Source organism: Athene cunicularia (assembly GCF_003259725.1).
Source record: "Athene cunicularia isolate RWA chromosome 11 unlocalized genomic scaffold, athCun1 chr11_part2, whole genome shotgun sequence".
NCBI lineage: Eukaryota > Metazoa > Chordata > Aves > Strigiformes > Strigidae > Athene > Athene cunicularia.
The window spans coordinates 1,520,898-1,536,654 of NW_020799114.1; the positions used below are offsets into that span (position 1 = coordinate 1,520,898).

General features: G+C 52.0%; 1 protein-coding gene across 2 annotated transcripts in view; it reads left to right on the forward strand.

Moving 5' to 3' along the window:
• The window catches only part of ANKRD11 (ankyrin repeat domain 11), a 127,203-nt gene that overhangs the window by 52,686 nt on the left and 58,760 nt on the right, over positions 1-15,757 (forward strand). The window contains exon 2 of one of the 2 annotated variants that reach the window (XM_026857065.1): positions 4,978-5,065. The exons of the other annotated variant lie outside the window; for it this stretch is intronic. The gene's annotated coding sequence lies outside the window, so the exon portion shown is untranslated. The remainder of the gene's footprint in view (positions 1-4,977; positions 5,066-15,757) is intronic. 2 annotated transcript variants of the gene reach the window in all.

A 15,757-nucleotide genomic window follows, 5' to 3' on the forward strand; every position in this document is an offset into this window, starting at 1 on the left:
GGCAGCGCTGGCGAGCCCGCCGAGGGGAGGGTGGCCGCAGCGTGGCATTTTTAGGAAATGGCTTCTGAAAAAGAGAAGCGTTTCCTTGGGGCTGGGTCGCGCGTTCCGCGCTCCGGACTGAAGGTCTGGACGGCGTTAGCGGCCGGCGGTGTGGGACGGGGGCAGCGCCGATAGCCCGCGCTGGCTTCGCCGCCGTGTTTGTGAGTCCATCTGGTGACCCGGCGGTGGGGAGAGGTCACCGGACGGGTTCGGCTGCAGCTTCGCCATGGGCCAAGGCAGCCTCGCGCTCTGCCGGGGCGCACGGACCTTTCCAGGGGCTGCGTGTGCTCCTTTACACCCCCTTTTTCGAAGGAGTGATTTGAGATTTCTGCTGAAAGATTATTTTTGAAGCAGATGGAGGCAAATCTCGTTCTGCTTCACTCTAGTCTCCATCAGCTTTTGCTGAAATACCTTCCAAGAGTATCAGAAAGCAAAATGTTTTGCATCATTTATGTTGCTTCTCCTCTCTTTTTTCCCCCTGACCTAGTAAATGTTACTGTCCTGCAAATGTAAATACAGAAAGCTGAAATGCAATAGAAGCAAAGCAGTGTCCCACAAACAGCCTCCCAGCTCTTGCTAAAAATATCTCTGTGCGGTGCAGTAACTCCCAGGCATTCTTTTGTCTGACTGCTTTTGAATTCCCTAATTGAAGTTGGTTGGAGGGCAGTGCACCAGTTTCCTGAATAGCTCAGATGTTGATTGTGAGTTAAAAAACAAGAGCAAAATTGTTTTTCCTTTGTGCAGCCGTGCTTTTATTTACCACACACCCCCCCCTCCTTCCCCAACTCATTTTTAATCTCTGTATTTTTACTTGCGATTTTATTTTGTGAGACAACTGCATTAAATACATCTGCGGAGAAGGGGCCCAGGAGGCAGCGAGCAGGAAGACACAGTTTTCGGTACGTGATGCCACGTGCACGTTGGAGCCAGAGTGCTGCTCCGTCAGAAACGTCCAGGCTGGCGCAGAGCTGTGGTGCAAATGGAGCTTAACGTAGTAGGAAGTGTTAATAATGGTTCCTAATTGCCTACTAATAACTAAATCTGTGGAATTTGGCAGCAATTGGGATAGAGTTTTCTCCTGCAATCTGTCCGTTCCCTCCAGAAAGAACAAAGTTGCTTTACTGACATACAGCAGCGAATTGTGAATTCACTGAAGGTAACGGGGGAAAGTTTTCCAGACTCCGCAGAGCCTGCGAGGGCGCTTCCCCGGGCAGTAACTGCCGTGTCTTGGTCCGGCACCCCAAGGTTTAACAGAGGATGAAGAATAAAACCAGGTTCTTTTCTTCCTTTCTGTATGTTTTGGTTTGGTTTTTTTCATTTGAACTCTGAAGCACAGAACCCAGGCTCCTTTCAGGCGCTCCCCAAAGGCTGCTGGAAGCTCCGTGTGCGCGGGCAGCTCGCCCGGCCGTCCAGGGACAGGTCCCTGGGTCTCCTGGGAACAGGGAGGAAAAGTGAAGGGACTGGTAATTTGTGATAAGTCATGGCCAGTCCAAGAAGCTCCCCGGAATATATCTATTGGGTAAATGTGATAAACTGTGAGTGCTCAGAGCTCCTCTGTGGCCGGTAAACAAACACAAATGCGGCTTTCACTCGAGCCTCAGTAAATTAAAGGTTTGAAATTGTGATGGAGATTGGAGAGAAGCTGATTTCAGATGCTGCCTCAGAAGCCGGGATTTATTCAGGCTCTCAGTGGTGGGAGACATTTCCTAGCTGCTCAGCAGCAGCAGAAAAACAAGCACAAATTTTTCTGTCTTCAGGGATAACTGCAGTGAAGCATGCGGGGGGGAGGGCTGTGCCGCTCACTGGTACCGAAATACCTCCCCATCCCCCACGCACGTCAACAGGCCCCAAAACTTCCCCGGCACACGGGGTTGGGTGCTGGGCGCTGCACCCACCTGTGGAGCAGGAGCAGGCACCGGGGGCCGCGGGGGAGCCGGGCTCCTCTGGTGCTTTCTTGGGAAAGGGAGCCTCGAGCTGTCAGCCTGCGAGCTGGGTCTGCTGCCCCTCGCTCTGCCGTGGCGCACAACCAGGAGACTCTGTCCGGAGGAGCCTGCGGTGTGGAGGGGAGAGCGGGCTCCCTGCTTTGGGGCACGGTGATGGGGGGCCAGGAGCCACCTTCCACCTTGCTCTTCGTGCTCCTCTTCCCACAGGAGATGGAGTCTAGAGGTGAGAAACACAGTTATTGTCCAAAAGCAGAGCGCGGCAGGTGCCAGCGCCTCCTGTTCACGGTGGATCGCCGCCGCTGCAGTCGTACGCCCTCCTCTCAGCTCCTAGGTTAACGTTTAACCTATCTGTGCTTCAGTCCCTCGGCTTGTTTGATGTTGTGGGGCACTTTGTGTGGCTCTCAACTCCAGATGAGCAGTCCGGTGGAGGGGTACGGCTTATCTGCTGTGGAGGAACGTGAAGAGTTTCATGGGGAGGAAGATGAGATTTTTCCTGGTGGAGGGAAACCCAGTCTGGGTGGGTGACATTGTCATGTTTTACATGGGCAGCTCCCTGCTTGGGGAGCCTCTCTGTTAAGTTTCCACCTGGCCAAAACATTTTCACTCTGACTGTAAACCTTAGAGGGGAGAGTGCTCAAATGGAAAAGTTGACGCAGCCTTATCTGTGGTGCAGCCTCGGTACGATAGAGGAATCTGAGCCCTGGTTTATGTCAGGCTTGAAGCTTTCCCTTTCCTTCCAGCAAACTGCATACCGTTGCCTTGGAGCCGTTCCTTCATCAGGGGCATCATCCTTCTAGGAGTTTGGTCAAAAATACAGGTCTGGGTTCATTTTAAATGCCTCCCGCGTTCCCCGGCGGCTCCTTGCGGCAGGTCGGTGTCTTTGGAACGGTCCTCGGCGTGTTGCGGCATCGCCCTCCCAGCACGCAGCAGCCTCCCTTCTCCAGAAACTTTAGCCCTTGCCTTCAGTGTGCAATTATTCTTGCAGGAGACATTCAGGTCATCCGTTCCCCTCGTGCAGTAAGTGACACTTCTGCGAATGACTGATGCTTAGCATAGTCAAGGGTCACCTTACCCGGCTCTGGGTGCCGAAGGCTTTCATTGCGCTGTGCGTGAACAGTCTGTCAAACTTCCTGCTGGCTCTGCTGCTGCCAGTTCCTTAGCAGGCCAAAAAAAAAAAACCAAAAAAACAAAACACCAAAAAAAAACCCCACCAAAAAAACAATCCAGCCCTGGGAGTAAATTTGCTAGCGGTGCCCAGAGCCCATGGCCAGTACGGTGGAGCCGTCCCATCTCTGCCTGGTGAGATGGGAACCGCCGCCAGAGCTCGCCGCTCCCCTCGCGCCGTAACCCCGATAGCTGCCCCGGAGCGGCGGCCGCGGGGTCAGCCTGACATCTGGCACCGCTGCCGGGGCGGGGGAGCTGGAGAAGTGCGGGAAGGGAGGGGCAAGGCCGGAGCCAGGAGCTTCTGAAGCTGCGGGGTAAGACATTAAACTGGAGAAGGGGCAGAACATAATGCTCAGTGATTTTTGCAAGCAGCCAGCTCTTCCCCAGGATGTCTCAGGGCTAAGGGCAGTGTTTGTTTCCTAGCAAGACACTGCAAAGAATTAAAATAACGGTTGCGGTTAATTGCCATATATCCATCACGCCTTGGTTTTCATTTGTCTTAAGGCAGGATGCATTTGCAGATGAATTTTGAAAATAGCTGAGGATCAAATGTTGTTTTTTTGTTCTTTGGCACTGAATATTTTGCTCGCTGTTCATGCTCAGTGATGCAGATCTGCGTGTGTATTCAAAGTCTGTAGCTAATGTTACTATTTCCTTCCTGCTCTGAGCTTCTGTTTTCTATGCTCACACCTTTCTGGAAGCCTCCTTTCAGGCTACGACATTCCCTACTTGGTTTCGTATTAAAGGAATCTTTTTTTCTGTAAGGGTTAAGAAAAATATTTTTCTTTTAGCTTTAGGTACATAAAGGGATAATAACCCTCTTTTCCCCCGTTTCAGAAGGCTGAACCCACTGCAGTGTGTTTTGTTGAGGAAAAAACACTTCCCCAAGCGGAGAAGCTTTTGCTGCTGAAGCAGAGGTTGACGCAGTGTGCTGTCCTGGTTGCAGGCCCCTTTCCCGGCCCTGGGGGGTGAGGACTGCCCTGCTCCCCCCTTCCATCCCGTGCCACCCAGCACGTGGTGCGAGAGGGGGCTGAGGTGGGGGCTGCCCCTCTCCCACGGCGGCTGGGCTTGGTGCTCAGGACACGGCCTGACCCGGCACAGGGCGAGTCCCCCCGCGCGGTGGGAGATGGGGAGGAAGGCTCCAGCACCTGCTTGTTGCCCAGATTGCCCGTTTCTGGGCTGGAATTCCCCCAAACCAGCTCCCTCTTCTTGGGTGCTCTGAGCGTGTCACATCTGCAGGTGGGGGCCGATGGTCGTGGACCCTCGTAAAGGTCTTAATTCGTTCAGATGGGAATTTACTATTTTAAAATGGCTTCGGCGATCGTAGGGAAGGGTTGTTTACTGGCTGTACATATGCTTTGCTGTCTCCATCCCGTGCTCTGCTAAGAATAGAAACCAGAGCATTACTCTGTGTCTCTTACAGCTGTGGCTGTTGAAAAACTGACTTGCCCAAATGGTTTGTATGCTTGTGGCTGAGTCGGCAGTGGAGCTGAGGTTCAAAACTGCCACTTCTCTGCTCAAACCACTAATCAGCATTGCTCCTGAAAGGACTATAGATAGCGCGCGCAAGCTGATACTACAAAAATAAAGTTTTCATAACCTCCCTTTGGTTTCCGTAAATCCCCAGACCTGCAGGTCTCCGCCGTGGTCTGCAGGCACTCACAGGGCCGTCCTCGCCGCCCTGCTCTCACCACTCTTTAATTGCAAAGGAGCCTTTTGGAGTAGCCTTTAAAAATCCCGATCACCGTAGCACTATCTTCATCGAATGAATGGGGCTGTTGTGCATCTGACAGCTGCCATTTTAATGCTGTGGTATTGTATTTCCTTGCAGGAGGCTCAACCTCACGAGGCAGATTAGGACTGAGAAAATCCAGGTTCCATTAGAAACCATTGGAAATGAGTTCCCAGGTTGTTCTAAGGTAAATCAATAATGCATATAATCTCCCTGGCTGGACTTGGTGACTGAGCCAACAGTTCATTTAACTGTTTTGGCTTTTTTTTGTAGAGCACTTTCAAAATCATTCCTGTTAAGACTCCTTGCTCTGAATTGTTGTTAGGAAATTCTCGGGCAGCATTTGCTTTTTGAGCACTGCCAAAACTTTGGTAATTTACTCATCGCCGTGCCTCATGTCGGCACCCAGGTAGCCGCTAAATTTCTGTGAGTTTGGGAGAGGAGGCTGCTGCTCAGTTTGCACCTCCGCGCCCAGACGGACGACCCCAACCCCACGTCTGGGCGCTGCGCCCTCGGTGGCACGGCGTGAGCCCACTGCCCGGCGTGTCCCTGCCGCCAGCCCTCCTCCAGTGGATGCGTGTGGCCGGGGGCGAGCTCCGTGCTGGAGGCAGACGCCCTTGACTTTGTTTACGAGCCTTCCCTTGTGTTCTGTCGCGCCTCCTTTGCTGTTTTGCAGAACAACTCTGGAAGGAGATGGGAATTTGGTTACAGAATAATCAAATAGAGAAAGATGAATCCTTTTCAGTGTTGCAATAAGGTTTTGCTAATTTCTAATTTATTTGAAATCAGCTTCAATAAGCAAATTGTCATTTCTCAGAGCAAATATTCCAAACTCGGGAATCTTTCAAGTTAAATACGATAAAGGACCACTGGTTTTTCCTTTTCTGTTTCAACTAATGCCCGAGTGAAGCGAGGAAGATGATGAGCTCGTGAAGGAGCGCAGGAATGCAGCCAGCTCCGGCGGGTTTCCACGCTGGCACTGCGGGTCTGCCCGGGATCAGGCCTGGCGCTGCGGGTCTGTCGCGTCAGCCCGCGCACGGGACGGCGCGCGTGGAGCCCTGCTCTGGGCGGGCTGTGCCCAGCTCTGTGTGGAAGGGCAGGGCTCCGACTTACGCGGGCCGTTCTTGTGCAAATGTGAGGTGATTCCGTGTATCTTTTTATACTGGAGAACGGCTTTGTGCCAGTGATAGCCATCTCTTTGACTCTGTAGTAGGTGCCTTGCGATGAAGTTTATCATCTCTTGGAAACTCAGTCTTATTTAACAGCACTTGAACTGTCAGATATTAAAATAATGTCTCTTGAATCACTTGAATAGGATAAGACTTGGCTTGATACAGGGCTGTGGTCTTAGAGAACCTATAATTTCTCCTCTTTCCCCCGCGCTGGTATTACTATCAGATTTTTCTTTTTAGCTGTGGCAAAGAGAAGATTGAGTCTCTAGAACATGATCTATTTTGATTACTAAAAATCTTAGCGCTGCTAATTTAGTCAGCTAGTACGTTACGAATGTAGGTTCTGTGTGTTCAAACTGTTCTTGGTTTTTTTACTTAATAAGTTCTCCAGATAGTTGCCATGGAAATAATCCTGGATTCGGAGAGGATGTAAAGGCCCCGAAGACGCTAGCACTGTGGCAGCAGCACGTGGTCTGCGCGCTCCGGGCTCAGCCCCTGGTCAAATCCCGTTTTTTTGGGGTGGTGCTGGCTCTGGGACGGAAACCAGTTTGTTCCTCCCACGGCTGTCCCAGTGTCCCCCCTTTTTTGGGTGGAATTCTCCTGATTTTCATAGTGCAGAAAAGTTGAAAATGCTCACTGCTGGTTTTCATTGCTTGAAACTTAATTACCGTTTTCTGTCTTGTGTTTGCTTCAGTCATGCTAATGTGAAGGGGTTTGGCTGTTGCCTTTGCCCTGCCCCAGCTTCTGCGACTGCGCTGGGGGTCTGCACTGAATTTGAGGAAATTTCTCCTGCTCCTCTCCGGGAGCGCCGGGTGCCACCGGAGGGGCTGGTCCCGGCGGTGCCACAGCAGGGCCCTTGTTTGTGCCGTGGAGGAACAGACCTGCTTCCTCTGGGCCCCTGTTTTCTTTTTCAACAGCTCCCTTTTTGCGCAAATGCGTTTTTCATGAAATTGCTGTGCATTGTGTACAGGCGCGATCCTCAGAATTGTTTTGTACATTTAAACCAAACCTGGGTACTTCTTGTTGCTTGAAATAAACCAGCCAGTCCGAATCTCAGGAAACCTCAGGTTGTTTTCCTGGCTTTGCAAGACTTGAAAAATGCCTTATGATTTAAGCTGGAATGGACTTTAATTTGAGGCGTGGGACAGATATTTGATGCAGCATACAGGATATGCGAATCCCCTTGGTCAGCGGGGTAGGACCAAGCGCAGGAGTTGCAGAAGCAGCAGCTCACCTTCCTGTGCCTGCTTTTTACCGGAGCCCTTTCCTGGGGAAGCATCTCTTGCAGTGGCAGAGACCCTGCAGCAGCTAAAGTTAAAATTTAATTGCTTTAATACAGCTTCTGGGCCAAACAGGTCTGGCGAGCGATAATGTTATATTTAATTTGGAGGTGAACAGTGGAAGAGGCATGTTGGTGAGTTGCAGGGACAAAGCCTTGAGAGCCACTTGCTGCTTGGTGGGCTGGTACAGCGGACGCTGTCGCTCCCTCGGTGGGGAAATACAGGGGATCAGACCGTGGCTGTGCGCTTTCAGGTTGTAGCTGAAACAAAAATCTAGGAGAGATTTTTCCCCGTTTTTGTTTTTGCTTTGTTTTTCTGAAGAGCTGAGGTGTGCTTTCTCCTTCCCCCTTTGTATTTCCATACGTTATTGAACAGCTCTTGCTGCCGTAGGTGGGGACGTGCAGCGCAGCCCGCCCGGCACGTGGCGTGGTGATGGAGACCCCCCTCGCCCCGCTGACGTCCCACCTTTCACCCCCCCAAGCGCTCTTGCCCTGAAACGCTCCGTGTTTCGATCATCCCGGCGACTGAGGGAGACTCAAACACAGATTTTTAAAAAGCCAAGTCAGCACCTTGACAAAAATCACTGAGATCCCCGCAGCTCGTGGGAAGAGCCCAACCTTCCTTTTCCAGCTCGGGGAGGGACGAGCCCAACCAGCACTCCTGCATCCTTTTACACCGCTCTGGGTGGATTAAATTAGCGAGCAGAGTGACAGCTGGGCAGGAGGCTGGGAACAATGCAGATAAAGTTAGCTTTCAGCGATGTGACCCTCTCCAGGCTGCGCGCCAGAAGACTATAAATAATTGATAGGAGCAACCACCCTCGCCAGCACGCTAATGTACAGCGCGGTTCATACAGCGAGCGGAGCTGCATTACCCATTACATCACCGCTGCTCTCCGCCTGGGCTCTCCTATCAGCAATGTAATTTTACTGCTTTTAAATAATAAATTGCACTGGGAGTTGAAATACTCCTTCGCCCCATTCAAGCCTACTAGGGTGTGCAACTACACAAATGAATTTTACATATGGTAAAATAAATTCTGTATCGAGCTAAAAAAAAAATTTAAAAAAAAAATATTTCTTGCAGGAGGAGTTTATACCCCCTGGTCTCGCCCCAGAGCAGTAACAGGCGGCTAGGGTATTGAAGGCAGGCGGTTCCAGCTCGTGACTTTTGGTCTGGCTCAGTATCTGGAATGATTTTTAAGCCTGATTTGGGTTCACTGGCCTAAGTTCATGGGTGGTTTCAGGGGGTAAAGTTCTCTGGTGTTGCAAGTCAGAAAAATCCCCTTGGCTGCGGCCGTTTCTGTGAGCGGAAGGCGTGTAAGCGGCGTGCGGGAGCCCCTGGGTTCCGCGGCACGGGAGCTTTCACTTTCAGTGGCTGTAGTTTTTAAACGGTGAAAAAAGCTTGATGTCACCCAAAACCTGATTTCTTTCCCCTAAATCTTTAGATAAGTTCTGTAACCTTTGTTTATCCACATCTTTGTGGGGAAAAGCTGAAATGAGCTTTGTCTGCTCCAGGCGCTGGGTACAGGGAGGGATTGGGGGGGGGTCTCTGTGCGTGTGGGGACACTTTTTTGGTGGACCCTTGCAGTTTTTTATGTTCATTTGTATGGGTCTCCCAAGGATTTTGAATATACAATTTAAAAAAAAAAAATCGTAACTGCTACACTAGCATCTGCAAGCACCAAAACCAGCCCAGAAATTGGGGAGATTGTGGTGCCCCATCCCTGTTAAGTCAGTGGCGAGTAAATGGAGGAAGCAAACTGGAGAACAGTCAGCTGTTCGGAGGGAAGGGATGGGTGGGAAAGTGTGGAGTAAGGACCCGCGGTGCGTGACCAGAGCTCGCCGCGGCGGGACACAAAGGGGAAGGGCGCTGAGGCTGATGCGACTTCAGGCGGTGGGACGCGGTGCGTGGCTGGGGGGGCTCTCCGTGTGTGCGCGCTCAGCTGGGTCCTGCTCGTGCCCGGCACGGCTGAGGGGGGCCTGGGGGCAGCGAAAGGCAAATCGCGGGGTGTTTGGTGTCGTGCGGCCGGTCAGCGCCCCGGGAGCTGTGCTGGCAGGAGGGCGCTCAGACGTGGTGATTTCGGTACAACCAGCCTTGTTTGTGGGACAAGTAAAATGGAACGTTATCGCAGGAGATGGCTTAATTTGTCAAAAGATAAGGAACAGATTTAAGGGTGTGATTTGAGGCAAGATTAGAAACGTGCTTTGACATTACAGGGCACTGGCACCAAGGGCTTGCATCTGGATGTAGAATTTTCTTCTGTGATCCCTCACCACAAAGCCTCCGCTTCGCTCAACGCCGAGTATGAAGTAGATGTTTGGGACCCTCTTCCAGGAGACATCTGTCCTGTGCGTGCATCTTGCAAGTCTCAATCTGTGCAGGGTTACTGTGAAAACGGTGGTTTTCACACCTTCTACAGCAAGACTTACAGGAATTATTATTTCCAAATCAGGAAGTGAGCAATGTTGTAGAGCTACATAAGAAAGCATAAGCTGCTTATGGTGGATTAAGATGACTGACCGTTTAGCTATGCAATTAGATGGGGAGATGGTGTGATAAATCATGAGTAACTAGCTTACCTGTCCCGTGATGTTGTTTATCTCCAGGCACGTGTGAACCAGTTTCCACAGGGTGTTTGAGCATTTGCTTCTAAAGGCAGAGGTCCCTGGAAGGAGGGTGAATGTTTGTGCTTTTTGCACCATTTTCTGATGCCTCTTAGCTGTCCTTGTACAGTTCAACTGTAGCTCTTTCCAGAAGCGTTCGGCTGTGTGTCACCGAACGGGGCAGACAGCTGTGCTGCTGCAGGGGAGCGGGGCTGCCCGGGGCATTTCCCGGGGGGTCCTGGGCTCCTCTGGCCCAAGGCCATGGGCTGCGAGGGTGCTGGCACCAGCCTTTTTGTGCCCTTCTTGAAGAAAGGCACCCAGTCTCTTGTCCGACCTATGCCATAAGAGTGAGTGCAGCACCCACAGGGTGACCCCTGTAGTGGGACCTGGTGGGAGTCAGAACAGGCTGGGAGAGCTGGGGGGTTCAGCTGGAGGAGAGAAGGCTCCGGGGAGACCTTAGAGCGGCCCCCCAGGGCTGAAAGGGGCTGCAGGAACGGGGGGAGGGATAGGACGAGGGGGAACGGTTTTAAACTGACAGAGGGGAGATTTCGGTGAGATCTAAGGGATAAATTGTCCCCTGTGAGGGGGGTGAGGCCCTGGCACAGGCTGCCCAGAGAAGCTGTGGCTGCCCCCTCCCTGGCAGGGCTCAAGGCCAGGTTGGACGGGGCTTTGGGCAACCTGGGCTGGGGGAAGGTGCCCCCATGGCAGGGGGGTGGGACTGGCTGGGCTTTGAGGTCCCTTCCAACCCAAAGCAGTCTGGGATTCTATAAAGGCAGGTGTTTTCCAGGGGTGCTGAGCTGCATCAGCATCTCGGCATTGCACGTGCTTCTGCCAGGACCTTGTGGTTCTGGGGCAGAAGCCTCCAGGTGACGAGGTGACGCTGGGTGCCTCCAGCTGCTGAGCGCCGATATCCCTGCAGGGGTTTGCGCTGGTACCGGCTTAGATTTGGGAACACTCTGGACACTGTATAGGGCAGCAGCGTACAAAATCTTTAAAACTGTGCGTTGGGCCTGGCAGGCGCTCAGTGGCTACCTGTCAGCTCTGTGCTCGGCCGGTCCCTGCACCCATCCGGCCCGCGCCCCGCTGCTGAGGCCCCGACTCCCGGGACCAGCGATCTGGCGATGCCGGGTTCGCTTCTTCCCACCCTGCGAACTCTACCTCACCTTCCCCCAGCTCAGCAGCATCTCCTTCGCCCCTCGCAGGTGCGCAGCTGAGCAGAAGCGTTCCAAGTGCTTTCAGATTTTGGCCGGCTCCAGTTTGGAGAGCTGGCTGATCGGAGACACGATGCTCGTGTGGGAAACCAGCTCAGGCCGTGCGAGGTGCTGCTCAGCGCGTCGCTCTCCCAGCAGTGGGACGTGGGTGAGGGTGACAGGTCACTTCACAGCCAGACTGGAGCCCGGCCCCACAGAGTGCTGGTTGTACTGGGGGGGGTCAACGGTTCTCATGCTGAAATAGCAATCCAGAATTTTAGACGCTCTCTGAAGATTTGACTCCAAAAGCTCTGAAGTACACAAAAACTGTGAGACAAAAAAAAAAAAAAAAAAAAAAAAAAGAAATAGATGATAAAGGTGCCAAACAGACACCCTAGAGATCTGCCGAGGGCAGACTGCTAGCCCGAGAGTCCCATTGTGCAAGAAGAAAGGCAGAAAATAGAAGCTGGTGGCACACCTCCTCGTTGGGATGTCCATCAGCCGGGTCCCGCGGCGGCTGACCCCCCCACACCCTCCCCTTCTCCCCCTGCTCTGCTCCAGCTCCAGCGCTCCCCTGCGTCTCACCTTACCGGCCGCTCGGCAGAGGGGCTCTGCTATTCTTAGATCTCGGCAGAAGTGCTGTCGCTCCAGCGAGACGCACACAGGAGCCTTTGATAAAAGGAGCAGGGGAGTAACCATGGCAGTCTCGCTGAAACTGGTAACCATGGATTACAGAAATTAAAGGCATAAAGCGAGTAGCAGGATTATCTTTGGCGTGGTGGTTTTCTAGGGAACAGAAGGCACTACCTGGCTTCGGCATTTAGGTGAGGCGCTGTACCTTACCTGTCGTTACAAAATAACGCTAATTAAATTAAAATGCAATAACAGTGAACACTGCTGATCTCAATTCTCTGAATTTCCTTGCAACTCTCATTGACAGAGGGAAAAAAACCCCAACCCTGTAGAGAAGAAAGGAGGGGGAATTTCTCGCTTCTGGCTCTGTGCTGCATCCTCCTTCTGATGCAGCTGTCAAGTTTGCAGTTGCTGTTTCCCCAGCCTTACTGGTTTTTATTTTTAATGCAGGGCGCTTCACGAGTAAGACGAGCTTGATTTGCCGGTCCCTCTGGAGGCCAGCGTGCCACGGGCAGGGTGCCTGGTGGGCCAGTAGCCGGGGAGCTGGCCCGAAGCGCTGCCCGTGCCGCACCCCAGGGGCCTTGCCAACTGCGCGGCACGTGGTGAGGGCCAGCGCCGAGCCCCCCGGCACCCCAGACCCCCCCAGCTCCCTCCTCGCCCCGATGGGGAAGTCACACCGTGTTCCCCTTCCCCGAATCGTCCGGGGGTGAAGGAGCCGGGTGGCTTTGTGCTGCAGGAGCAGCGTTCCTGGGTCCGCTTAGCATGCAAGCCGTGTTCTTTGCACAGCAAATTTTGCTTTCAAGTTCAGCAAGTGCTAAGACTCCGCGTAAATGGGCCTGCTAAAGATATTTTTTGACATTTGAAAATCCTATTAAGCCCGTTTCTCCCCTCGCCCCTCTCTCCCTCCCAGTGTGCCAGTTGAACACGGAGGCACGGCAAAGGTTTCTTTAGCCGGCCAGGTCACATCCTGCACAACAGGCCTCCGAAATATGGGTCACAACGAGACGGGGAAAACAAAAGGTATATTGTCCTTGTGTCTTACGCTGAGGGCTGATTGAGGGACTCCCTAAACGGACAGTTTAAGATCTTAATGAGGTACCAAACATGAGGTAATGCAGGATATGCCCCTTTCACGCTGTCTGCTGGCCCTTCCAGAAATGGGCTGGTTCCTCCCGCGCGTTTGTGCCTGATGCTGCTTTAACTCTTCTTTAGCGAGGGCACGGGCCTGGCAGCCCGTCCTCCGAGGGGAGTTTGCCACGGTTCCTGGTCAGCAGTTCCTGCGTGAGTCAGTGATAAAGCCCATGAGCACAGAGTTAATATTCTTATTTACAAATAAATCTCTTTAAGTTGGGGTTATTACTTGTTGGCTTTAAGCACAGGGTTGTAGGTTGGAGCAGGTCTCCTTTAGCCTTCGTGCTGTGTGGGGTTAGCTGCAGATTTTTCTCCAGGCTTTTTAAAATTAATTTGAAGAAGGATTTCTATTAAATCCTCGTTTCTGGGAAATTTCTGAAACTGAGAGTAGCCTGCAGTGGGGCAATCACCAGTTGTGCTGGTAGGTGTGTAATTACCCAGGTTTTGGGGAGCGGGGATGCAAACAAGTTTGCATACATTGAATTACAGGCGGTGTTTTAATAGTATGTTTTTTAGGTCTTGGCTTTAATCCAGAATTTTTTCGTGCTATTATCCTCTATTTACAGCTTTCAGAAATCAGCTGATGTCACTGCACATATGTTTAGAGCCGTTGCTAAGGTGATTAGCTCCAGAATTCAACGCCTACGCAGTCCTGATGAAAGGCTGAGAAACTGCTCGGCAGCGTCTGTTCAGAGCGGTGCATTGTCGGTTTGAACTATTAAGAGCCATAAAACAATATTACCCAATTTTAGGGTAAATACGTTGGCCCTAACTGATAATCATGCATCAGGTTTTACAGGAACAGAGGCTTTATCTGGCATGTTTAACTAAGTCTGAGAACATTTTTCACTGAGAAATCCTTTAAAATTACCCAGTTCCTGATTTCCATGAGCCTGTGCGGTGTTAGTGCACACCAGGTTTCCTCTGCCTGCCGCCTCGGGAGGCAGCAAGTGGCACTCCAGGGGCAGCAGCGCTGCCTCAGCGCTGTCTAACGTCCGTCCCATCGCCTGGTAAAACTTGCAGAACACCCAGAGCCAAACGGTGGGGTGCAGCCCGAGCGTGGCTGCTCCGCAGCCGAAGGGTTGCCTCATCTCCCGGTCAGTGGTCAGCTGCTCACGTCAAACTGGGACCTGTCCTGAGACCAGCACGGAGACTGGATGCACAAGCCTTGCTGCCGCCTTCTCGGCTGAACAGCAATCCCTCCCGAGAGGAGACGGCCAGCCACCACCTCAATTTCCACATTTTCCAGCCTGTGAGGTGCGATGTGCTCCAAGAGAAGTGGGAGACTGTCTTCTCGAAAATAAATTGAAGTCATTTACCTTCCTCTCCCCTTTTAGAGAATGGGGTCAAGTTGCCTTTACCAGCAGGGCTGGGATCTTGTTACCTGCCAGGCTCCTGCTTTCAGTGGAGCAGAAGAATAGAGTTTATTCATGGCGGAGAAACCATGAAATACAATAAAATTGCCCAGAGGCTTCACCAAGAATGGGCTACCAGAGCCTTGCAGGTGAAACACCTTTCCGGTTGAAGTCGGTGCGTGAAATGCCAATGAAATATCTTCTTTCCAGTCCAAGGTACTTCAGTGTCCTTTAAAAAAATTAAAAATAAAAGAAAACCTACCATATAAACTGTGAGAAGACGTGTATATGTGTGTATACATCGTATATATGTAAATGTACAAGTCACCCCATGCACAGTAAGTATTTTAGATGATGATAAATATTTTCTTCCCTGCGAGCTCACTGTTCTCCCACTGATTATTTTTTTCCTTTCTCTTTTTTTTTTAAAGGGTACTGGCTAAGGCTTGACCTAGTTTGGTTGTCATCACACTGTGCAACAGTACAGACGTTCACCTGACATAGCTACCTATATTTTTGTTCTATAGGCTGTACAAAAATAGACACGCATGGCGAGCAGCTGTGTGCGAGTAGCAGCGCAGCGTGTGGTTTTGCAAGGACCAGGGCTGAAAAGATGGGTTTGCTCGTTCCCTTCCCTGATCTCTGCGTCGGGGGCGCTCTCAGTGCGGGCAGAGGTTGGACTTGGTCACTGGGAGAGGAGGAGTTCGTCTACAGAAGTAAAACCCCGTTTACAGCTCCTGTCCCCCTCTGAAACGAGGGGTTTGGCTGAAGGAGCGGGTGTGCCGGCACCGCCGTGGGAAGCACGTCCCTGGGTAGCTAATTTTAGTGTAAAATATAAATCCTGTTAATTACTGTCTGTGAGAGAAGCACTTGGACCAGGAGCGTGCAAAGGCACTTGCACCATCTCTCATCCGCCAGATCCTCCGTAGACTTGAAACACGTTTGTGTGTTTCCAGGGTGAACTGGGGTCTGCGGCATTCCTGTACGGCTGCACGCCGGCACCCCCTGACTCCTAAAGTAAGAAATGGTTTGTTTTCTCCCCCAAACCGGCTTGGTTTGGATGCATTGGCTGGGAATGGTTGCAGTCTCGCTGCGTGGGTTCCCATGTGCAGGGTCTGTACCGACCCCCTTGGTTTCTGGTGAAGGAGGAGAGCAAATCAGTTGATGCAGAGCATCATCCTTCCCCCGAGCCTGGCTCCCGAATTGTCTTCAGGCCCCTTCCCCACTCCTCCTCCTCCTCCAGCTTTCCTGTCCTGGGCCACAAAGATGTTCCCAGGGCTTGGGGAGGGTGAATAGAGGTTGCATAACCCGGCTCCCGCTCCATGGGGCCGAGAGGCCGGGGACAAAACCCAGATTACGGCCTTTCTCTGCAGAGTTGAAGGGGCCAGGGGGGACATTGATATGCAGATCCTGTGTGTCGGGGCGCCACGGCGGCATTGTTTGGAAATGTCCACATGTAGGGTTCGTGAAGTGATATAGAAAAGAAACTAAGTGAAATATTCTGTGCTGGAG